Source organism: Canis lupus, chromosome X (genome assembly GCF_048164855.1).
Source record: "Canis lupus baileyi chromosome X, mCanLup2.hap1, whole genome shotgun sequence".
Classification (NCBI taxonomy): Eukaryota; Metazoa; Chordata; class Mammalia; order Carnivora; family Canidae; genus Canis; species Canis lupus.
Genome location: NC_132876.1, coordinates 80,495,312 through 80,520,903, shown reverse-complemented (window position 1 = coordinate 80,520,903; position 25,592 = coordinate 80,495,312). Strand labels below are relative to the sequence as shown.

The 25,592-nt window shown below is 40.0% G+C and overlaps 1 long non-coding RNA gene and 2 pseudogenes across 1 annotated transcript; 2 read left to right on the top strand and 1 right to left on the bottom strand.

Moving 5' to 3' along the window:
- Positions 1–2,761: 2,761 nt before the first annotated feature.
- LOC140627286 (uncharacterized) lies at positions 2,762–25,086 on the top strand. The gene is made up of 3 exons (XR_012026122.1): positions 2,762–3,636; positions 4,250–4,419; positions 24,321–25,086. It is a non-coding gene; the product is annotated as an uncharacterized lncRNA (long non-coding RNA).
- LOC140627285 (eukaryotic translation initiation factor 3 subunit H pseudogene) lies at positions 8,177–9,347 on the bottom strand (annotated as a pseudogene).
- On the top strand, positions 19,838–20,330 carry LOC140627828 (large ribosomal subunit protein uL24 pseudogene; annotated as a pseudogene).
- Positions 25,087–25,592: the final 506 nt, after the last annotated feature.

The window sequence follows — 25,592 nt, the reverse complement described above, 5'->3', positions numbered from 1 at the left end:
TATCATTTTGTTTTTATTCTGTTGAGATACATTACATTACCAGATCTGTAAATGTTTAAGCAACTTAACATTTTATCCAGTTCACACTGGCCTCATAAAAGGACTTGGGACATTTTCACTTTTAATCAATTTTCTGGAAAAATTTGTGTAGAAATGGCATAATGTCCTCCTTAAATGTTTAAGAGAATACACTGGTGAAACTGACTGGGATGGAGTGTGCTATTTGGAAAGTTTGGATTGTAAGCTCTATGTGGGACCATGTGCATAGCCTGTTTTGCCATATGTCAGTTTGGTAAGTTTGTATTGTTTCAAGGAGTTTTGTCCTTTCCACCTAAATGTTCCAAATTGTTGTTACCAGTTTTTATGGTATATTTTACATTCTTTTAAATTCTTACAGAGCCTATAGTGATGTCCAATTCTGCATTTCTTATGATTTTGAGACTTTCTCTCTTTTTCTTGATCTTGTATGTCTCAGGCTATATAAACCTGCCTAATATTTTTAAAGAATGACTTTTTGAATTTGTTGACTTTCTAGAGTTTTTTATTTTTGTTTTGATGCTCTTCACTGTTATTTTAAGCATTTCATTCTTCTATCTACCATGGATTTGATTTTCTGTTCTTTTTTTTTTTTCATTTCTTAAGGCAGAAGATGATTGATTTAAGATGTGTCCCACAAATTTAACTTTGATTCAGTTCAGAATATTTTGTAAATTCCCTTGTGATTTCTTCTCAAAAAGATTTATTTTCGATTGAACAAACTTGAGCCTTTTTCTATCATAATCACACCCTGATTCATACAGAGGTTGGCAGGTGTGTGTTTGCAGTCATAAGGGGAAAAGAAATATGTTCTATTTTATTTTTAAGCCACATTAGTGAGATGTGATTGACATACGAATAGCTGTATATATTTAAGGCATATAAGTTGATTAAAAGTAACTTAGAAAATGTACAAAAGGAAGAAAGGAGGATACAGAGCACCAGCCTAGAGCGTGTCAACCTGTATAGATGTTTAGAGGAAGAGGAGCCCTTAACTAAGTCAAAGGATAGGATCCACGCAGGAAGGAAGAAAACCAGAAGAGAGTGGTTTCATGAAATTCAAGAGATATCAAGGAAGAGGAAGCAGGCAGCATGTTTAATGTTACTAAGAAGTTAAACAGAAGCACAGCAATGATACTATGATGTCACATCATGCTGGTTGTTGAAGAGCACGAAAAAAGAAGTTTAGAGGGCAGAGGGGGATGCAAGACTTGTTGGAGGGAGAGGGGAGAAGTGGAGACAGCCCAATTAGACAACTTATGATAGAGGCTTTGCTGTAAAGGGTAGCAGGTATGTGGACCAATAATTGGTAGGGAAGTGTAATCAAGGAAAGGTATTTGTTTAAAATGGAGTAGAATGGAGCATGATTGTATGCTGATGGGAATAACCACTAGAGCAAAAGAACATGAGGATGCAAGAGAAACAGTGATTACCTGCAGGAGTTAGATCTCTTAAAGGGTCAGAATAAGGATTAGATCAACTGGAGATCTAGCCTTGTTATAATTATGACCTACCTGCCTCAGGCTTCATACTCTTACTTAAAGACATGCTGATACTTACATCCTTGTATGTATGGCCAAATTGAGAATGAGAATATTAGCAAACCAGTAATGGCCAGAGGATGAGGGAATGAGGTTTGAAGTCCATGAGATCCAGACTCAGTACTGGAGGTTAATGTAGACTGACAAATTTAAATGTTGAGAAGTGTATTGGTTAGGGATTACTGTGTGCCACTGCTAGATCTAGGGCATGCGTGTGAGTGCCTTGGTGTGTTTGTATGTTCAGAGTTGGGGGTTGGAGATGTGGAAAGATCCCATTGTTAAGAAAAGGCCAAATCCCTACAATGAAGGAGAGAATGGAGGGGACTTTCTCTTCCTTGAGGGCAGGGGGTGGGGAGAGAAAAGGGCAGTCCTCAAGACAGAAGAAAAGCTAGGAACAGGAATCAAACCAGAGTGGAATATCCCCAGAAGGCATAACTTTTTGTGGAGAAGAAGGTGATGGGTGATTTTCTATGGGCTCTAAGAACATTGATATTTAGCCATCATTTCCCAGTAGTTTTGTTCCATATTATAATTGCCTCTAGTTCCTCTACTTACCTTTTACCTGACAGTAAGATCTACTGCTCTCATAAAGTCTAGAGTGGTGTTTGGGGGGATTTCAGGAGAAGGGCATCAGGCAAAGCATTGCATTACTGTTCCACTTTGGTCCTACTCCAAGGGAATCTCCTCCTGGACATCCAGACGGAGACCAGCATCCAATCTAATCTGTGATCCCCTGAGAGGGTTTTGACACATAGAGAAGTGGCTGGCAGGTGGATACTGGCAGTGGGCTTGAAGCAAACTCCTCTTACAAACATAACTTGGGTGACTCAAAGAGACCCTGAGATCAGGAGAATGGGCAAGGCTTTGGGTTCTGTCCAGTGTGGGTTATTCAATAGGAGTGGGGATGAGATTCCTCAGATTTTTTGGACTTCCAGTACAGGGAAGGGATTCCAGTACATGGGAAATGGTGCCCAGCTGCAACCCAGGAAAAGAGAGTGAGGCTGGACAAATGGACTTCCAGAGATATCTACAAAACTGGGAGAGAAGGGAGGGGCAGATGGGACATGCCCTCACATTTGGTGCTGTCTCTCCTCACAAATTGGTGCACCGGGAAGCCTCATGTCCTGCCTGGCACCATGCTTGCCCAGCCTCAGAAATGGGGAGAAAATGCAAAGGAAGAAGTTGGCTACACTGGATAAGGGGAGAGGGAAGGGGCGCTTCAGTACTTTTGCTGTATTCCAAAATTGGGAGCCTGGCAGAGACCTCCCTCCTCTGAGTCTCTCCAAGGCCCTTAGTGGAACAGGGGAGGTGGAGCAGGAAGTAGGAGTTTTAATAACTGGTCTCATGGTCTGGGTAGAGGTCTCCCAGGCTAAAGAGGAGAGGAGGAAGTTGTCTGTCCTGAGTGACTCGTGGAGTCACTGTGGATCAAAGACCTTTTCTGGAAGCAGTACTTTTGAAATCTGGCCAGAACTGAGGCTCATGTCAGAAAATGGGGCTACTGGAACCCCCACCACCCATAATGTGATAGAGGCTACAGGGTAGGACGAGGAGGAGCAGGTTATGGGGCAGGAATCCTGGGTTTCATGGGCATGGTTTGGGGGTACAACAAATTATTGGTGAGAAGGTGGCTAAGGGGCAAGGGAGTCCAGGTCTTCCAACCATGTGGGTACATTATGGAGAGGTAGAAATTCTGGGTTCATATTGGACCTCTCTACAATTTCTGTCCTCCTCCACCAGGCATGGGCACAGGGCAAGATGGAACTAAATAGACTGTGCTTTTATTGTTTTTTTTAATTTTAATTTTTTTAGACTGTGCTTTTAAATCCCTGAATAGGGGCTTGTGTACCTCAGTGGAAGACACATTTCTCTGCCTTTCTCTTTGTCTCATTCTTAGTCCCTAGACGTGACAGGAAACAGATAGCTTGGTTACCATGGGAACGGAAGCTGAGTGATGCATTGGACTGTGGGAGAAAAGCAGAGGTGGTCCTGACATAAAGGCCCTCAGGGGAAGAGATTTGAGCAACGCACTCATATTTGAAAGAATTCACAATTTCTACAGGTAGGTTGAGCCCAGCCCTGTAATTATTATTACACAGAAAACACGCAGGTGCATGCACGCACACACACACACACACACACACACACACACACACACACACAAGGAAATGCACATTTCTCTGCAGCATACTGCAGGCCCACAGAATTCATTATCCTCTTCCTTTTCTCACTCCTCCCTGCATTGTTTTTCGGTTTCTCCTCATTGCATCTTCCTCTATCCCTCATCTCAGTCTCTCCCTCCTTAGTTTTTCATTTTGGTCCCCCTTTGTTCTGTCCTCTCTTTCCCTCCTCCTTCTCTCTGTTCTTCCTCGCACCCACTCTCCCCTGCCCCTACCCAGCTGCTTATGGAGTGACTAAGAATTAATTCATCCAATTATGATCGGCTAATATGGCCATGCATATTGAGCTTTCAGCCTGGTAGGGCAGTGCGTCATAAAATGAATCACAAAGGCATCATTGTTACATTGCAAATTATGATAAGTGATATGTAATTAAATGACAAGGAGCTATGACTATGAACAATAGGGGAACTAATTTCCATGGTGGGTTCAGTGGAGGGAATGTCACTGGCATTTGGTGTTCTGCCCTCCAGTGTTTTCTTATTGCCTCTTTAGGTAACTGTCTTCCCCTTAATGTTGAGGACAACTATCCTCTTCCATCGTTTGCAGCGGGATGGAACTCTCATGACAAGACCTAGCGATCCTGCCCTCTACTACCCAAGGTGTGAACATGAAGTCCAACTGCATGCCCACTCCTTGGGATCTAACACATGCACCGAAACAGGGTGAGGAGCTGTTTTATCGTGTCACTGGACGCTTGCTCCTGTTTCCAAGTGCCTCCAGGCACCTCTGTTCATGTCCTTCATCCATTCTCCTTCTCATTCTTTGTTCTTCTGTTGATTCTTCCTTCGGTACTCCTGGCTATATCCTCTTCGTTAGACACCTAACCCCACAAGGACAAACAGGATGGGTGAGGAGACAATAATTATAAAGTATGAGAAGGTGGAAAGCAGACAGATGAGTGATGTCTGACTTAACTGACTCAAGAGCATTTAATCCTAACCCACCAGTGACGAAAAGTCCAAAGCAATGGTCTTTAATCCTCCTCACCAGACCTTCAGTAGTTTGTGAGATTGGCAGTGGCATGTTCCCCTGCACTTTAGGGGTAATGGTAGGGGTTGTAAATTACATGATGGCTCTAAAGTATAGATAAGACACAGATAGACACCCAGAACCCCTCTCGGCAACCTCTGGCGGGGAAAATTGCTTTCCCCAAACCCTTGGGAGCTTGAGGAAACACTTACTCTCTGAAGGGGATAAATGGATGATTAATGGACTTTAAGATCTCAGCCTCAGGTGAAGGCAGGCCTCCAAACCCAATATAGGGATTTAAGTAAAAAAGCTACATAACAGTTTAATTCCTAGCTTCATTCCCAACTTGTACAAACTGCTGGCATCTTGCCTTTTCCCATAGATGCAGGAGATCCTTCCCTGAGAAATCGAACCATCACAGGAGGAGAGATTCAATAATTATAGCAGGCACAAGACTCTCGAGTTTTCATACTAGTCAGTTCAAAATAGTTTCAAATTTCAACGTGATTTCTTCTTAGAGCGCTGGGTATTCAGGAAGATATTTCTTTCTTTACAAACATATGAGGGATTTTTCTAATGATTTGGGTTATTAATTTACAGTTTAATGGCATGGTGGTCAGAGAATATACAAATCACCAAAGAATCGATTCTTTATGTACACTCCTGGGACTCTCCTTATTAGAATATGTTTCTCTAACTTTTCAGTGGAATACAACACCAAAACGGAATTGCATGAATCATAAATGTACCACTCAGTAAATTATTATATCACAAATATCTGAGTAGCTACAATCCAGGTCAAGAGATCTGGCATTGCCAGCAACCAAAAATCAGCCTTATGCCTCTACCTAGTCATTGCTATGTGCCACCTCAGCAAGTCTAACCAGTATTTCGACTTTTAACATTGGAATTTTGCCTATTTGTGAACTTCATTGCAAGTGATAAATACAATCATTATAGTACATATTCTTGTAATCTAGCTTTCTTTTGGCAACATTATATTTTTCACTTACTACTCTTCATTCTTTTGTAGTTTGTTAACTGAGTTCCTGGATATTCATTGCTGAATAATATTTCAACGTGTGTAAATATACCACGATTTTTTGTACAATCTGTTTCTGATGGACATTTCAGTAGTTTCCAGTCCTGGAGTATTAAAAATATTACTGTGGACAACATTCATATGCATGTCCTTTGATTCACATGTGTATGCATTTAGGGCTGTACTGCCTGGATCATTTTTATTACTTTTTCTTTCCTTATGGTATACCAGGGATAACCTGGTCTTCTTCATGGTCTCAGAGGGATGACTTTCAATATTTCATGATTAAGTGCAATGGTTTTGGTAGGCTTTTATATTTTCAAGTTTTTTTTTAAAAAAGACTTATTTATTAGAGAGAGAGAGAGAGAGAGCACTTATGAGTGGGGGGAGGGACAGAGGGAGAGAAACTTCAGGCAGACTCCCCTCTGAACAGGGAGCCCAAGGCCAGGCTTGATCTCACAACCTGTGAGATCATGACCTGAGCCAAAACCAAGAGTCAGAAGCTAAACTAAGCTAAACTGAGCCACCCAGCTGCTCCTGTTTTTGTAGGCTTTTCAAAATATTCTGATTGGTTTGGTTTTTTTTTCTGTTGTTTTTTTTCCTGATTGGTTTAAGAGAGTTCTCTTTTATTGCTAGTTTGCTTAGAGGTTTTATCATAAATGTATTTTTACTTTTTAAAATATTTCCAACATTATTGGTATATATATTTGGCATATAACATTTGTAAATTTAAACAGCATGATGATTGGATACACACACACTCACATATATGTGAAATGATCACTACAATAAAGTCAGTTAATAACTCCTTCACAGTACATAATTATAATAGTTTGGTGAGAATATTTAAGATATTGGTTTTTAGCGACTTTCAAATACATGTAACACTATTGTTAACTATAATCACCATGCTGAACATTAGTACTCCAGAACTTTTTCATCTTATAACTGAGAGTCTGCCTCCCTTGACCAACATCTCCCCACATCCCCCACCCCCTAGCCCTTGGCAAGCACCTTCTACTGTCTGTTTCTATGATGGCGTTGTTTTAGATTCCACATATAAGTGAGATCATACAGTATTTGTCTTTGCCTGTTTGACTTATTTCACTTAGCAGAATGCCCTCAAGGGCCTTCCATGTTGTCACAGGTGGCAGGATTTTCCTCGTGTTTATGACTGAATAATGCCCCACTATAAAACCTTTTTTATCCATTCATCTGTTGATAGACACCTAGGTTATTTTCAAGTTTTGGCTATTGTGCATAATGCTGGAATAAACACCGGGGTGCAGATATCTCTTAGAGATAGTGCTTTTACTTTCTTCAGATATAAACTCAGAATCGGAACTGCTAGATCCTAGGGCAGTTCTATTTTTAACTTTTTGAGGAACTTCCATACTATTTTCCAAAGTTCCTGTACCAGTTTACATTCCCACCAACAGTGCACAAGGGTTCGCTTTCTCCACATTGTTGGGTGTTTAGTTTTTAAAACTCAAATTCATGACATATTTTCTTCTGCATCTGCAGGGAATGTAACGAATTTTTCTTAATATATTAATTCTGTGAAATACATCTATTTTTCAAGTGCTCAACCACTCCATTTGTAGAACTGTCTTGACTTTCTTCTGATATATTAGCCTTTTAAAACATATAACGGGATTTGTTTTGTTAGTGTTTTATTCGTGATTTTTCCTTCTATGCTTTTGTGAAGGATTGGCCTGTGCATTTCATTTCTTATAATGTTCTTATAATGTTTAGGCCTCATAGAATGAAATGAGAGGTGATTCCTCTTTTTTCCCATTTTCTGGCTGGTATGCAAGATTGCCATTATTTCTTCCTAAAAGTTTTGTAGATTTAATTGGTGGGGTCATCAGAATATGGAAATTGTTTGTTGCTGTTTTCTTCAGATTCCACGTATTTAGTATTTAGAAGCATTCAGAGGATGGTTTGTTGTTTTTGTGTCATTTGTGTTTTCTTGAAGTTTGCACATTGTATCTAAACCTTCAGATTTATTTACATACAGCTGCTCATGATTTTGACTAATGATCTTGTAATATCCTTATTGTCCGTAGCTATGTCTCTTCATTTGTTCCAGACATTGTTTTTTAGATAACTTCTCTCTTTTACCTTCAGGCCCACAAAGGTGATGGTCAATTGTGCTGTCCTTCTGAAGAACCAACCTTGGCTATTTTGTTTTATCTTTAATGTATTAATGCTCTTATCCTTATTTCATTTCACCTGCTTTCTTTGACTTTAGTCTGCCATTCTATTAAATTACTGAAATAGACATGCAGGTTATATTTATTTTTTTATGCCTTTCTTTTTGGAGTATATACATTAAATCAGTATCCTACAAATTTTCATAATACACAGTTAAAATATATGTATTTAAATTTTTTGTTTTATTTTTATCTTATTGTTAGCTAGAAAGACTTTTCAATACGCAAATGTATTTCTTCCAAGGGTCGCCCCAATGTGATCTCAAGAGTCCACGTTAACTCCTTTTCTGGGAACTTCCTTTTCTCAGTTGTTGTATTCCTGAAGAGCCTGGGCCATGAAGAGTTTGCCTAAGTTTTGGGCAGTGAACTCCTTGATGTTCTGGCAGTAAGTGTTAATCTGGCCTGCAATGAGTAGAGAATCCATCCTGGCAGGAGGCTGGGGTGGTTTGAAAAGTTTGGACAGATCCTCCTCAGGCAGTGGGGCTTCTCTTTGACTCTGGTGCTGCATATTCTCCTGCCGGCGAGGCTGCTGATACTGACGTTTCTGCTGCTGTTGTTTACTCGTGTTCCTCATGTATGTGTTATATTTAACTATATCTTGGCTCATTTCATCCACTCTGTCCATCAGCAACTGTAGATTCTTCCCCAAATGATTGCTGCTAGCAAGACTGAGCAATTCATGTTTATCTGCTACAGCTGACTTCTTCTCAAGCTCCCACAATAGGACGTTGATCAGATGTGAATTTTTAATTCCAATCGGCACTTCTTCAAACGTGTGCTCAAAGGTGATATTTCCCTTTTTCAATGCTTCAGGAGAAAAATCCTTCTCTTCACAAACTTCCATTAGTTTAGGAGTCAGTCTGTATGCTTTCAGCGAGAGAGACCCTTGGGCAGCTTTTATGGGATTGTAAATGAGAACGACAGATTCTTCAATGGCATGCTGGTAACTGAACTGAGAATCCAGGAGTGCTCAGGTGACGAACAAACCATAGTATGTGGACTGGTACCAGCCCACGTGGAGGTGATTGATGTTGACATGGCAAAGGCTGCACATCATTTCCACCTGATACTGGACTTCATCAAAATCAGCATCATCTTCTGTGTGCTGGGGGAAAGGGAAGCAGTTGGTAATTTCAAGTCAATCTTCTACAACCAAGCCCAAAAGCACTTCTTGAACCACTTCGGTTGCTTGTCCCTCTTCTTGATAATGTTCGATTATTTTTAATACCACCAAGCCATCTATCTGCCCTTGTTTCACGGCAGAATCTCTGGACCCGCCTTTGCCTTTGCCTTTCCCCACCTGGCCGGTGGTGGAGCTGGAAGAAGGGGCAGCAGAGCCGGTGCCTTCCTTGCGGGATGCCATCTTTTCCTAAAATTTCATTAACACTTTCTTCTTTGAGCTCTGAGTTAAATATCCTCTAAGGAAGGATATTTCTTAATAAAAAGCACATGGGTGATTTTCTAGCTATCACTGGTTATTAACTTAAAGCCTAATGGCATGGTAGTCAGAGACACTACTCCTTATTATTTCATTGTCTCAAAATTTGCTAAGATGCGCATCATGGTCAACGTGTAGTCAGTTTTGATAAATATAAATATCACTTAAAAGCCCATGTATCCTGCAGTTGTCGAGTGCACCAATATAAATGCATTCGTTCAATGAGACCAGCATTACATTACCCTGATACCAAAGCCAAACAAAGACACGACAACAAAAGAGAATGAATACCTCTGATTAACATAGATGCAAAAATCCTTAACAAAATACTAGCAAACCAAACCTAACAATACAATAAGAAAATCATTCACCACAATCAAGTGGGATATATTCTCAGGATGCAAAAACGGTCCACCATTTGCAAATCATTCAACACGATACATCAAACTAATAAGAGAAAGTTTAAAACCATATGATCCTTTCAATAGATGCAGAAAAAAACACTTGACAAAGTGCAACATCCATTCATGATAAATACCCTCAACAAAGTAGGTGCAGAAGGAACATACCTCAACACAATAAAGGGCTTATATGAAAAACCCACAGTCAACATCAATATTCAATACTCAATGGAGAAATACTGAAAGCCTTTCCCTTCACGTCAGGAACAAGACAAGGATGTCCACTCTCATCAGTTTTATTCAACACAGTACTGGAAGTCCTAGCCACAGCAATCAGACAACAAAAAGGAATAAAAGTCATCCAAATCTGAAAGGAAGAACTAAAACTTTCACATTTGTAGATGGATGACATGATATAATTTATGGCAAATGAGTGAATGGGTGACGGGCACTGGGGGTTATTCTGTATGTTAGTAAATTGAACACCAATAAAAAATAAATTAACTTTAAAAAAAAAAACAAATGTTAACTAATTGAAAGAGTGCTCATTCAATAAATCATTCATTCAGTGAAAAACAAACAAACAAACAAACAAAAAAAAAAAACAAAAGACTCCACCAAGAAACAAATAGAACTAATAAACAAATTCAGTAAAGTCACAGGGTACAAGATGAATGTACAGAAATCTGTTGCATTTCTTTTCTTTAAGATTGTATTTATTTATTCATGAAAGACAGAGAGAGAGAGAGAGAGGCAGAGACATAGGCAGAGGGAGAAGCAGGTTCCCTGTGGGGAGCCCGATGCAGGACTTGAACCCAGGACCCCGAGATCACGCCCTGAGCCGAAGTCAGACTCTTAACCAGTGAGCCACCCAGGCGTCCCTCTGTTGCCTTTCTATACACTAATAATGAAGCAGCAGAAAGAGAAGTTGAGAAAACCATCCCATTTACAATTGCGCCAAGAAGAACAAAATACCCAGGAATAAACTTAACCAAAAAGGTGAAAGACCTGTACTCTGAAAACTACAAAACATTGATGAAAGAACGTGAAGAGGACACAAAGAAATGGAAAAACATTCCATCCTCACAGATTGGAAGAACAAATATTATTAAAATGTCTATGCAACCCAAAGCAATCTACGGATCTAATGCAATCCCCATCAAAACAACTACAGCTCTTTTCACAGAACTGGAACAAAAAAAAAATCCTAAAAATTTATATGGAACCACAAAGGACCACAGGGAGCTAAAGCAATCTTGAGAAAGAAAAACTAAACTGGCAGTATCACAGTTCTAGAATTCAAGTTCTATTACAGAGCAGTAGTAATCAAAAGCAGTATGGTACTGCCCCAAAACTAGACACATAGTCAGTGGAACACAATAGAGAGTGCAGAAATTAATGCACAGCTATATGGTCAATTAAGGTATGACAAAAAGGGTGAGAGTATACAACGGGGGAAAAGACAGTCTCTTCAACAAAGACTGTTGGGAAAATTGGATAGCTACATGCAAATGAATGGAACGGGACTGCTATCTTACACCATACACAAAAAGAAACTCAAAATGGATTTAAAGATCTAAATGAGAGACCTGAAACCATAAAAATGCTACAAGGGAGCACACGTAGTAATTTCTGTAACATCAATCACAGCATCATTTTTCTAGATACGTCTCCCGAGACAAGGGAAAGAAAAGCAAAAATATACTGTCGGGACTACATCAAAATAAAAAGCTTCTGTAGAGGGACACCTGGGTGGCTCAGTGGTTAAGCGTCTGCCTTCAGCTCAGGGCGTGATCCTGGAGTCCCGGGATCGGTCCCACATCGGGCTCCTTGCATGGAGCCTGCTTCTCCCTCTGCCTACGTCTCTGCCTCTCTCTCTCTCTCTCTCTCTCTCTGTCTCATGAATAAATAAACTTTTAAAAATGCTTCTGTACAGCGAAGGAAGCAATCAACAAAACTAAAAGGCAACCTATTGAATGGGAGAGAATATTTGCAAATGATATATCCAAAGATATTGGGTTAATATCCAAGATCTATGAAGAACTTGTACAAATCAATACCTAAAAACCAAATTTAAGGGCAGCCCTGGTGGCTCAGCGGTTTAGCGCCGCCTTCGGCCCAGGGTGTGATCCTGGAGACCCGGGATCGAGTCCCATGTCGGGCTCCCTGCATGGAGCCTGCTTCTCCCTCTGCCTGTGTCTCTGCCTCTCTCTCTCTCTGTGTATCTCTCATAAATAAATAAATAAATAAATAAATAAATAAATAAATAAATAAATTCCTTAAAAAAGCAAATTTAAAAATCCAACTTAAGAATGGGCAGAAGACATGCACAGATATTTCTCCAAAGAAGACATCCAGATGGCCAACAGATACATGAAAAGATGTTCTACATCACTGATCATCGGAGAAATGCCAATCAAAAGTACAATGAGATCACACCGCACACCTCTCAGAATGGCTAAAATCACCAACACAAGAAACAACAGGTGTTGACGAGGTTGTGGAGAACGGGTAACTGGATGGAAATGCAAACTGCTACAGTTGCTGTAGAAGACAGTAAAGGGTTGCTCAGAAAGTTAAAAGTAGAACTACCATATGATCCAGCAATCAGATTACTAGGTAGTGACACAAAATATACAAGAACACTAAATTCAAAGGGATATTTGACCCACAGTTTTATGGGTTATAAACCTATATTTATTGCAGCATTACTTACAATTGCCTAATTATGGAAGCAGCAAAGGAGCAACGGAAACAAAGGAGTAAAGGGAAAAGAGGGAGAGAGAGAGAGAGAGAGAGAGAGGGAGAGAGAGAGGGAAACCAAGGAACAGACTCCTAACTATAGAGAACAGATTGATGGTTACCAGAGTGGAGTTTGATGAGGGGATGATCAAAATAGGTGGTGGGGACTAGAGAGTACAATTATCATGGTGAGCACTGAGTAATGTACAGAAATGTGGAATCACTATATTGTACACCTGAAACAAATAAAGACTGTATATCAACTATACTGGAATTAAAATTTAAAAACAATAAAAACATACATGCATATTGCCAAGTTTGTTCATTATATTTTTTATGTATTTTTTTTATTGGAGTTCAATTTGCCAACATATAGTATAACACCCAGTGCTCATCCCTTCAGGTGCCCCCCTCAGTGCCCATCACCCAGTCACCCCATCCCCTCACCCACCCACCTCCCTTTCCACTACCCCTTGTTCGTTTCCCAGGGTTAGGAGTCTCTTATGTTCTGTCACCCTCTCTGATTTTTCCCACTCATTTTCTCTCCTTTCCCCTATAATTCCTTTCACCATTTTTTATATTCCCTGTATGAGTGAAACCATATAATGACTGTCCTTCTCCGATTGACTTCTTACTTCACTCAGCATAATACCCTCCAGTTCCATCCACGTCGAAGCAAATGGTGGGTATTTGTCATTTCTAATGGCTGAGGAATAGTCCATTGTATATATTGACCACATCTTCTTTATCCATTCAACTGTCAATGGACACCGAGGCCCCTTCCACAGTTTGGCTATTGTGGACACTGCTGCCATAAACATTGGGTTGCACGTGTCTCAGCTTTTCACCGCATCTGTATCTTTGGGGTAAATCCCCAGCAGTGCAATTGCTGGATCGTAGGGCAGTTCTATTTTTAACTCTTTGAGGAACCTCCACACAGTTTTCCAGAGTGGCTGCACCAGTTCACATTCCCACCAACAGTGCAAGAGGGTTCTCCTTTCTTCACGTCCTCTCCAACATTTGTCTTGTTAATTTTCACCGTTCTCACTGTGTGAGTGTTCATTGTATTTTTCAAATCTTTTATATCTTTGTAATTTTTTATCAGAACATTCTGTCGGTAGTGAGAAAATTGTTTTAAAACCTCCCATCATGCTTATGGATTCACATATATGTCCTCGCAGCTCTGCCAAGGTTTGTGTTATATTATGAGACTGTTGTTCAGTGCAAACAGGCTCATAACTTTTATATCTCTGGTGAGTTATGCCTGTTATGATTATTAGGCATCCATTTTTACCTATTGTAATGCTTCTTTGCCTAAAAGGCCATTGTTTCTGATGTAAATCAAGCTACACCAGCTTGTCTTTCTTAATATTTTAAGGTATATGTTTTTCTAATTTGTAACGTTGAATTTTTTGTATAGCTATACTTGAAGTACATTTTTGTAAGCACCATAAGGTTGGTTTCCGTCTTCTTCTCCTCCTTACCCGTCCTTCATCCTCCTCTTTTTCCTCCTCCTCCTCCTCTGCATCCAGACTATTAATCTTTGTCTTCTAATTGGAGTATTTACCTCTATAGTGATTATTGACACATTCAGGTTTAAATCTAACATCTTAGTATCTTCTATTTCTCCTGCTTGTTTATGCTCATTTATCTCTTAGTTTTTGCCTTCTTTTGGATTAATTTAAAAATGCGTCTATTTTCCACCTCTATCACCTTGATAGATATTTGCTTTTTAATTGTTCTTTTAGCGGTTATTTGGAGACTACTACATGCATTTTTAACTTCTCAGCGTCTAATATAAATTGACCTTTTCATGTCATCACAGAAAAAGTAACTACCTTAGAACACTTAGCGCACATTTACTCTCTCCTTACTTTAATGTTCCTGCTGCCAATTTAATCGCTCGTAGACAGACAAATGCAACCACACGTGGTTTTAACCTCAAAAGACATTATCCTTTTTAGTGTCATTTTCTAAAACCAGCTTCATTACTTCCTCATCTTTAAGTTTGATCAGGGGTCGTTCTCTTTCTGCTTAAAGAATACACTTACGTATTTCCTTAAGAGTGGTGGTGCTGGTGAAACATCCCTTTCTAATTTAAATTAATAGATTTTAACATTTGCCTCAGTGTTGTGCTTATACAGAATTGTTTGGAAAGTATAGAGAGTTCCTGCATACTCCTCCCCACCACCTGCACCCTGCCCTTGGATTCCCCTATCACTGACATCTTGTATTACTGCGGTCCATCTGTTACAACTGATGAACCAATCAATATTGATTCATGATTATTAAAGTCTATAGTTTACACCCCAGTTAATTCTCTGTGTTGTACTTTTGACAAGTGTGTAACGACGAGTCCATCATTACTGTAACATAGAGAATACTTTCACTGTCCTACGGCTCTCTTTTGCTCCATTTATCCTTCCTTCCTTCCTTCACTCCTCCCAAAGCCTGGCAACCATTGATCTTTTTAGGGTTTCCACAGTCTTGCCTTTTCCAGAATAGCATATGTGCTTGCTGGAATCATACAGTCGGTAGCCTTTCCAGGTTGTCTTTTTCCATGTGGCAACATGCTTTTAGGTTCCTGAATGTGTCTGCAACTCGGTAACTCTTTTCTCGCTATCGCTGAATAATACTGCATTACATGGATGTAGCACAGTTTATCCACTTACCTATTACAGGTCATCTTTTGTTCGAGCTCTAACGAGGTATGGTTGACAAGTAATAATTGTATACATTTAGGTGGGGCAACGTAAGGTTTTGATCTACACAATGGAACGACTACCATGATCAAACCAATTAATGCAGCTACTTTTTTTTTTTTTTTTGCGGTGAGAACACTTGGTATGTACTCTCTCGGCAAATTTCAAGTATACGATGCATTATTATGAGCTATAGTCACCATGCTGTAATTATTTCATTCAAGTTTTAGCAATCATGAATAAAGCTGCTATAAATTTTTGTGTGCAGGTTTTAGAGTGGACAAATGGTTTCGACTCACTTGGGTAATTACCAAGAGGCATGATCGCTGGGTAATAAAACAGGAATATGAAACATTCATTGTTTTGTTTGTCTGAAAGTATCTTTATTTCCCTTTCTTCTTGGGTGGTATTTTTCCTGGTTATATAACCCTAAGTGGGCCATTATATTCTTTCAGTACTTTGAATATATCACTGTACAGACTTCTGGACTTCCTTGAAAGTCAATTGTCACTCCCATTTGTCCAGCTTTGAAGCAACCATTTACCCTGGTTGCTTTCATGATGTTCTTCTTGTTTGCCTTTCTTTGTTGTTGTTGTTGTTGTTTTCGGTTTGGTTTGGTTTGGTTTGGTTTGACAATGTAAGTTTAAAAGCTCTTTCCTTTAGAATTATCTTGCTTGGGATTCTAGTCTTCCTTGAGTCTTGAGCAAGATGTTATTCATCAGTTTGGAAACACCAGGCCCTTATCAGTTCAAATATTGCTTAGGCACTTTTCTCTATCATCCCTTCACTTAACTCCAATTAAAATATGTTACATGTCCGTTCGCCTCTGCATCTGCTGATTCTCTTCCTACCCATTCTGTATTTTCCAACGTGTTTTCTCTCTACATTTTGTTCCGGATATTTTTATCTGATCCATCGTCGAGTGCACTAATCTCTCCTCACCAAGTGTTAAAAACATACCCAACACAGTTCTTGCTTTCAGATATTTTTATTTTTTATATGTACAATATCCGTTCTGTTTATTTTTTGTTTTGTTGAGACATATATTACGTTCAATAAACTCAGTGGACAATGAACCGTAAGTGTACGGTTTGATGGGTTTTGACAGATTGAAACGTGTGTGTAACTATCACCAATATCAAGATAGAGAACATTTCAAGTGTCCTCCAACGGGCTCTCCTGTGCCTTTCAAGTCATTCTCCTTGCTCCACCTCCAGCCCTGGGCAACCACCTAGCTCCCTTGTCTCGTTTGAGTTTTAACTTCTCAAGAATTATATGCCAAACGAAACAGACAGCATGCAGAATAGTGTTTCCAGTCTTCCATGTAATGCTTCTGATATTCCCAAGCATTGTGTATGTTGTTGGTAGTTTGTTCCTTTCTGATACACTGTATGGAGGATACTTGATGTAAGGAGCACTGGGTGTTATATGCAACTGATGAGTCACTAAATGCTACCCCTGAACCTAATAATATACTATAGGTTAACTAAATTTAAATAAAACATTTTCTTGAAAAAGGATATCAATGAAATAGAAGACAAACCACAGAGGAAAATGGAACGAAACCAATGGCTGTTTATTTTTTTTAAGATTTATTTATGTATTCATGAGACAGAGAGGCAGAGACACAGGCAGAGGGAGAAGCAGGCTCCCTGCAGAGAGCCTGATGTGGGACTGGATCCCCAGACCCCGGGATCAAGCCCTGAGCCGAAGACAGATGCTCAACCGCTGAGCCATCCAGGTGTACCCCAACAGCTGCTTAATCAAATAATTAATACAATCAATACAACTCTATATAGACTAATCAAGAAAAATTAGTTAAGACGCTAATGACCTGTATCAGGAATAGTGGAGGGGACATGACTTTAGAGTGCAGAACCGCAAAAGTAACAATAAGGGAAAGTATGAATAATTTCATTACCGAAAAATTGCCAACGTAGATAAAATGGACAAATTCTCTCAAAGATGCAATCTATCAAAGTCCATACAAGGAAATACAGAATGCTTAAATATACTTGTATCCCTTAAAGAAATAGAATCTGTGGCTAAAAACCTTCTCACAAAGGAAGCTCCAGGCACCATTGGCCCCGCTGATGTGTGTTCTACAAACTATTTCAGGAAGAAATAGCACCACTTTTACAGAATTCTGTCAGAAAAAATGAAGATGGAATACTTCTCAGTTCATCCTGTGAAAGCTAGAAGTGTCCTTGTGCCAAAACCAGAGGCATTACAAGGAAATATAACTGCAGATCAATATCCCTCAAGAACATAGACACGAAAAATTTTAACAAATGTTAGTAAATTGAAACCCCAATATATGGAAGACATTCTTTATGGCAAAATGAGGTTTCTCTCAAAATGTAAGTCCTTTCAAACATAATCAGATTAATCGATTTGTAATCTATTAAGATGGCCTCTAGAGCATAGAAAAGGCAAGGAACGGATTCTCCCCTAGGGTCCTCAGATGAACATAACTCCTCCGTAGACACATTGATTTTGGCCTTGTAAGACCCATTTTACACTTCTGACCTCCAGAGCCCTAAGATAACACACCTGTGTTGTTTCAAGTCACTGAAGTATGTGGTAATTTATGATAGCTGCAATGTGATACTTATATAAACCAGAAAAGGCATTTTAATTTTTTTGTAAGAACTTTTTTATTTTTTATTTTTATTTTTTTATAAATTTATTTTTTCATTGGTATTCAATTTGCCAACATAAAGAATAACACCCAATGCTCATCCCATCAAGTGCCCCCCTCAGTGCCCGTCACCCAGTCACCTCCACCCCCCGCCCACCTCCCCTTCCACCACCCCTAGTTCGTTTCCCAGAGTTAGGAGTCTTTCATGTTCTGTCTCCCTTTCTGATATTTCCCACTCATTTTTTCTCCAGAAAAGGCATTTTTAAATATAAATTCAATTAGTCAACCTTTAGTACATCATCGATTTCAGATGTAGTGTTAAATAATTCATGAGATGGGTATAACACCCAGTGCTCATCACATTACGTGCCCTCCTTAAGGCCCATCATCCAGTTACCCCATCCCCACACCGACCTCCCCTCCAACAACCCTCAGTTTGTTTTCTAGAGTTGAGAGTGTCTTATGGTTTACCCACCTCTCTGTTTTTTATCTTATTTTCCTTCCTTTCCCTTATGTTCATCTTTTTGTTTCTTAAGTTCCACACATGAACGTCAGCTTCTTTTTTTTTTAAGATTTGTTTATTTATGAGAGAGAGAGAGAGAGAGAGAGGCAGAGACACAGGCAGAGGGAGAAGCAGGCTCCATGCCGGGAGCCTGATGCGGGATTCGATCCGGAGACTCCAGGATCGGACCCTGGGCCAAAGGCAGGCGTCAAACCGCTGAGCCACCCAGGGTGCCCGAACGTCAGCTTCTGATATCTTTTTGCTTCCTTCTTTCTACTTCCTCTCAGTTCATTTTTTACACCTTTTTGTTGCATCTTAGCTTCGTATTTTATTGATGTTAAACCTTTCTTCTTTCCTAATATAAACACATAAAGCTACAATTTTCTCTCTAGGTGGTGCTTTAGCTGAATCATACAAGAGTCTACAGGATGTGATACAATTCTCTTCAGTTCAAAGGACTTTCAAATTTCCCCAGTGCCTGTCTCTGGCCCTGTGTTATTTTGAAGTCCGTTGGTTAATTTCAATGTTTTGCGGATTCTCTTGAAATCTTCTTGCTATAGATTGCTTGTTTAACTCCACTGTGCCCAGAGAACATCCTTTACATGGATTTCAGTCCTTCTTCATTGATGGAGCATTATTTTATAACCCATGATAGACTCGTGCTTGTTGCACATTTCATTGCTTGTCAAGAAAATGCGTCGGGCAGCCCCGGTGGCTCAGCGGTTTAGCGCCGCTTTCAGCCCAGGGTGTGATCCTGGAAGCCCGGGATTGAGTCCCACGTCAGGCTCCCTGCATGGAGCCTGCTTCTCCCTCTGCCTGTGTCTCTGACTCTCTCTCTCTCTCTCTGTGTGTGTGTGCGTGTGTGTGTCTCGTGAGTAAATTAATAAAATCTTGTTTTAAAAAGGAAATGCAAAAAAAATTAAATTAAATTAAAAAATAAATTAAAAAAAGAAAACGCATATTCCACTCTACTGGGTGGGATGTTCTATAATTGAGTTGATTTAGCTGGTAGTGTTGTTAAAGTCTTCTTCATACTTCTGGACCTTCTATGTATTTGCTATATCAAAATCTAAGAGAAGTTCTGAAATTTCCAACTATTAAATATATTGGTCTATATGTCTTTTCAGTTCTATCAGTTTTTCACTTTATGCCATTTAAAGTTCTGTTTTCCAGTGTACCTGAGGATTGTTATGCTTTCCTGAATTATTGATGCTTTTATCATTATTAAATGTCTCTGTGTATCATCGGTAATACTCCTGGTCCAAACATTTAACTTAGCCATTATCATAACTTGTTTTCTTACAATTTATGTTCACATGGTATCTCTTTTTCAATGCTTTTACATTTAACCGATCTCTGTCTCCATCTTAAAGTGAGTTTCACACTTCCCTTCTGCAGCCATCACTGAAGCGCCAGCAACCAACGTGATGTTCAATCCCTCTGTGACTTCTGACCAGAGCAAAACCATGAAAGACATTGCAGTGCACCTTCCCACATTCGCAGGAAGGTTATGTCTTCCCCTCTTCCTAAAGAGCTGAGACAGAAGTACAACCTTTAATCTATGCCCACCTGAAAGGATGATGAGGTACAGGTTGTGCCAGGACACTGCAAAGGCCAGAAAATTTCAAAGTAGTCCAGGTTCACAGGAAGAAATATGTCATCTACATTGAATGAGTACAGTGTGAGAAGGCAAATGGCACAACTGTCCATGTGGGCATTCACCCTAGCCAGGTGGCTACCACTAGACTACAAGTAGACAGAAACTACAAAATGATCCTTGAAGGTAAAGCCAAATCTCGCCAAGTAGGAGAGGAAAGGGGCAAATATAAGGGAGAAACATTGATAAGAGACAGGAATAAAGTATTCTTATATAAGTCTTTAAATAAAAAAAATTGTTATAATGAAAAAACACCAAAGTGAGTTTCCATTCAATGGCATGTTGTGTCTTGCAGCTCTCCTGCCTAGCAATCTCTGCCTTTCACTGGGAAAGTTTAGAACATGTACAATTAGCTTAATTATAGACATGATTGGCTTTAAAGTCATCATCTTTTTTGAGTAGCATTATTTCTTCTTTTCTTTCTTCTTTTCAAGCTTGCTTATTTGCTTCCTTCCTTCTTTTATTTCCTTCTTTCCTTTATTTTTCTTTTCATTCTTTCTTTAACCCAATTCTCTCACCAACTTATGTATTACTGAAGTATTTTTCATTCTCTTTTCTTAGTTTGAAATATTCTTCTGTATCCCAATTTCAATCTACAATATTTCAATATTGGTTTAATACTTACTCCTTTTGTTTTTCATTCAAGTGGTTCCTGTAGGGATTATATTATACATAGTTAAAATTAGGCATTTCATAAGTCAATCGGAGAAGGACAAACATTATATGGGGAATATAAAAAATAGTGAAAGGGAATAAAGGGGAGAGGAGAAAAATGAGTGGGAAATATCAGAAAGGGAGACAGAACATGAGAGACTCCTAACTCCGGGAAACGAACAAGGGGTGGTGGAAAGGGAGGTGGATGGGGGGTGGGGGTGACTGGGTGACGGGCACTGAGGGGGGCACTTGATAGGATGAGCACTGGGTGTTATGCTATATGTTGGCAAATTGAACTCCAATAAAAAAATTAGGCATTTTACCTTTAATGATAAAATTTTTCTTCATGTACAAAGTATGCTTTTATTTCTACACTCCCATCTGTTTGCTTTTATTTCCATAGACTTTATTTATACATACATTGTGTCCCCCACAATGCATTGTTATTGGTGGTGTAAACAGAGTTAACTTTTTAAAAAAGATTTATTTATTGATTTGAGAGAGGGAGAGAGAGAGAGAGAGAGAGAGAGAGCGAGCACGGGCACACAGGAAAAGGGGAAGGCTGAGAAGGAGAGAGAGAGAGAGAATGTCAAGCAGACTCCCTGCTGAGCATGTAGCCTGATGCAGGGCTCAGTCTCAGGAGCCTGAGATAATGACCTGAGCCAAAATCCAGAGCTGGACGCTTCACCGACTGGGCCACTCAGGCTTCCCAACATTCAGTTAACTTTTAAAGAAAGGTTTTGAAAGGTAAAATAATTAACCCTCGCTGTATTTACCATTTATATAGCTATTCATTCATTCAGGTTTATCTGGGTTGACGTTTGGGGTGGTTTTCTTTAACCCTAAAAGAATGTAGTCAATATTTTCTATAGTGGAGTACACTGCTGTTCAATTCTAATGATTTTTTTGGTCGAAAAGAACTATTTTGTCATTCTTTCTTTAATTGTATTTTAAAAATCGTGACATGGACTTCTTTTGGACATCTGGTTCTAGGGATTTGAACACATGTATGGATTCTTGTAGCCACCATAACCATATGTGTTCAGAATGCTTCCATAGCCCCCCTGAAGTCCCTGGTGCTATCCCTTTGTAGTCACATACTCTCTCTACACCTCACTATGGGACCACTGACTTGCTCTCTTTTATGATAGTTTTGTCACAGCAGGAGAGCCATAGAAATGGAATCATTTAAAATGTGACCTTCTGAGACTGGCTTCTACCACTAAGCAGAATGCTTTTGAGTTTTATCCAAGTTGTTGACTATATCAATGCTTCATTCCTTTTGGCCATTGAATAGTATTTAATTGTATGGAAAGAATACACTTTGTTGGCAGGATACTTGGGTTGTTTCAAGTTTTGAGTGATTAGGAACAGAGCTGCTACAAACACTCATTTACAGGTTTTTGTATGAAATCCAGTTGAAACTTCTCCGGGAGAAATACTTGAGAGTGCGATTGCTAGGGCCATATGGCTGAGTATATGTTTAACTTCATAAAAAGCAATAAAATTGTTTTTCAGAGTGGTTGTGTTGCCTTACGTTCCCTCCAGTAACATGTGGTGAATCCAGTTGCTGCCCATCCTCAATACCATTTGATATTGTCACGTGTTTGTGGTTTCCTTGCTTGTTTTTTTTTTTTTTGTGGCAATTTCAGCAATTTTAATATAGGAATACTGGTTTCTCACCATCATTTTAATTTGCATTGCCTGAGAGCCAGTGAGTGTGATCATCCATTCATGTGCTCAATTGCCACCTATATATCCTTTTGGTTGAGGTATCTGTTCAAGTATGTTCTCCATTATTTTCTTGCTGTTGAGTTTTGACAGCTCCTCATATACCCTGGATATATGCTCTCTGTTGTTTAGGTAATTGTAAATCCATTCTCCCAGCCTGAGATTTTTCTGCTCAAACACTCAACAGCGTTTTTCGCAGATAAAAAACAAGGTGGCGGGAAAGTGGGTGGTGTTTTACATAGAACATCTTTCTCAAATGCAGGTCAAAGATTTTGTTGTTTCCTTCTAAATGTTTTGCAGTTTTATAGTCTTGATTTATATCTAAGATTTATTTTTCCTGAGTTATAAGATGTGAGATTCTTTTTCTTTTCGATGGACATTCAGGTTTTTCCACACATTTGTTGAAACCTTCTGTACTTAGGTAATGTGATTCCTCCACATTTATTTTTTTCCCCCATACTTGTTTTGCCTATTCCTTTTGCTCGTGTGTTTGTTTTTTCTTTCCATATAAACTTTAGGATAGGCTTGTCTATATCTACAACACATCCTGCTGCCAGGATATTGATTGAAATTATAGTAAGTCCAGACATAAATTTCAGAATTGACTTCTTTATCATGTTGAATATTCTAATCTGTGACCATGGCATGTTCTTCTATTTATTTGGATATTCCTTTATTTCTTTTTTTCCCCAGTGTTTTGCTGTTTTTAGCACATAAATACCCTGCATCATTTGTTAGATTCGCATCTAAGAATTGACTTTCTTTTTTGAGTGGTAGATTTCATTTTCCAACTCTTCTTCGCTAGTGTATAGAAATATGGTCGATTTTTGTGTTTTAATCTTGTATCCTGCACTCTAGATTGATTAGCTTATTAGTCCTAGGATATTTTTGTATGTCTGTATGACTTTAACACAGACAATCAGGTTGTCTGTGAATAGGGGCCATTTTGATTGAGTGATTGATTGATTTTTAAAATTTTTATTTATTAGCTTGAGATAGAGAGCTAGAGAGAGGATGAGCCGTGGGGAGGGGCAGAGGGAGAGGGAGAAGTGGGTTTCCCGCTAAATGGGGAGCCCCAAACCAGGCTCCATTCCAAGACCCTGAGATCATGACCTGGGCTGAAGACAAACGCTTAACCGCTTAACCGACTGAGCCGCCGAGGTGCCCCACCATTTTGATTTAATCTACTGATTCATGGTGTCACCGCACGGATGAATAGCCAAAGCATTCAAGCAGAGCAAAAGAAGGCGGGCACGAAAGATTACATACTGCACGTTTATGTGTATAACAGACACTAGGAAAGAGAATTCTAATCTATGGTGATATAGAAAGAAGGTCACTGGTGGCCTAAGGCTGGATGTGGATGCTAGGGATTCACTGGGAAGGGGTGCAAGGGAACACGATTAAGTGGTGAAAATGTTCTCTTCCTTGATTGGAGTGGGAGTGACATGGATGGAAGCATTTGTCAGTGTCCATGGAACTGGACACTTCAATGGGCATTATTTTGTTTGTAAATTAAACCTCAATAAAGCTGATAAAGAGAACCCCATTGTTAGGTCAATTTGGAGTTCCTCAAGTTGCTAAAAGGCAAAACAGAGACCTGTGATAATGAAAACATTCAGGGCCTTATCATCATTCAAAGGTTGTGCTCGTGGGCACCATGCAGAAGGCTCTGGCCAGCCTCCCCTCCCACCCACCCCTGCCACCACACAGATGAATGAACAAAGTGTGCTTCAGAACAAGAATTTGAAACTACAATGGTTGGACTCCATCTCCTGGGAAACGGCCTTCTGCATTGATTTTTTTTCTCTTAACTTACCCTTGCCCTCACTGCATTCTGACCCTGTGCCTTGTGCCCTTTTTTTCAGGTCAAGGGGGAAAAAAAGCAAGAGGAGGAGATTTGAGATGGTGGCCTGATTGTAGAGGTGCTCCACTGTGTCTCCATTCCAGTTGCTAGGACCCCAAAGTTTCATAGGCAGCTTCAGAAACAGGCTAAAGCATCACATGCAGCTGCTATTCTTCCACAAGGCACGTGATTCTCCAGCTCTCAGGGATCTCAGATTCCTGGCTAATAGCGATGGGCTAGTGGTAGTAGAACTACATCTTTCCATTTCTTCCCTCTCTATGTCAGGAGGCCCACGTTCACCTAGACCTTGTCTCTGATATCTCTTCCCCTGAGGCTCATGAGGTAGCACCACGCTGTAATTGCCTAATGTTTTTCAAAGGCCAGGTACAAATCGAGACTTCCATGGACAGGGTAGGGGAGCTGCTTTGTTCCATACCCTCCTAAACTGTAACCCCACAGTCTCTGTAATTTTCTTCCTTCATGTGGTGATTGGTATGTACACTGCTTTCATTTCTTGAGCTTTGTAACCCATAGATACGTCAACTATTTCCAAAGAAAATTGCCTGCATTGGTTGAGCCACAGACTAAGGCGGGAAGCCTGGCAAGGAACTGTTGTGTCACCTTCAGGTGTGAGAGCCCTTTTCTGACATGGAAGCTGAAGTGCTGGCACCTCGGGAAACCGTGAGGGTGTGTGAGCAGCGTTCAAAGTCATGTTGGAAGTGTACGATGTCCTGCAGATTTGTATCATTTCTATGATGGTAGTTTCCAAATAAAGCACACTTGCAGTATGGAGTCATCCAAAATTGAACCCCGGGGAACTTGGCAACTTGACATCGGACAAGTAATTTCCTCTGTCTGGCCTTCCGTCTCCTCACTGGAAAAGATGGTTGAGTTTAGGCTGAGGTTTCTGGTGCTAGTAGATTTCCGATACCTTCCAATCTCTACTGCTCGGTACCATCTTGGAGACGGTGAGGCAAGCACTGTAAGTAACCCTGGCTGCGCAGATGAGAAAATGGAGACTAGGCTCTGAGAGGTGGAGTGACTTGCCTGAGGTCACAGGGCTCAGGGGGACAGGGAGGAGTGTTAGTCTCAGGTGCTTTCCAGAGGACCTCCATCTCAGACATGTGGAGATTGAGAAGGGGGCACATGCACCTGTCCTTCTCCGACTGCTTTACCCACTTCCTACCCACTTTCATGCACAGGTCATACCAGCTGCTCCCAGCCCCCATGGGAGCTGGGCCAGGCAGTGCTGGGTACATGCTTTTACCCTTATTACTCAGTGAGGAAACACTTG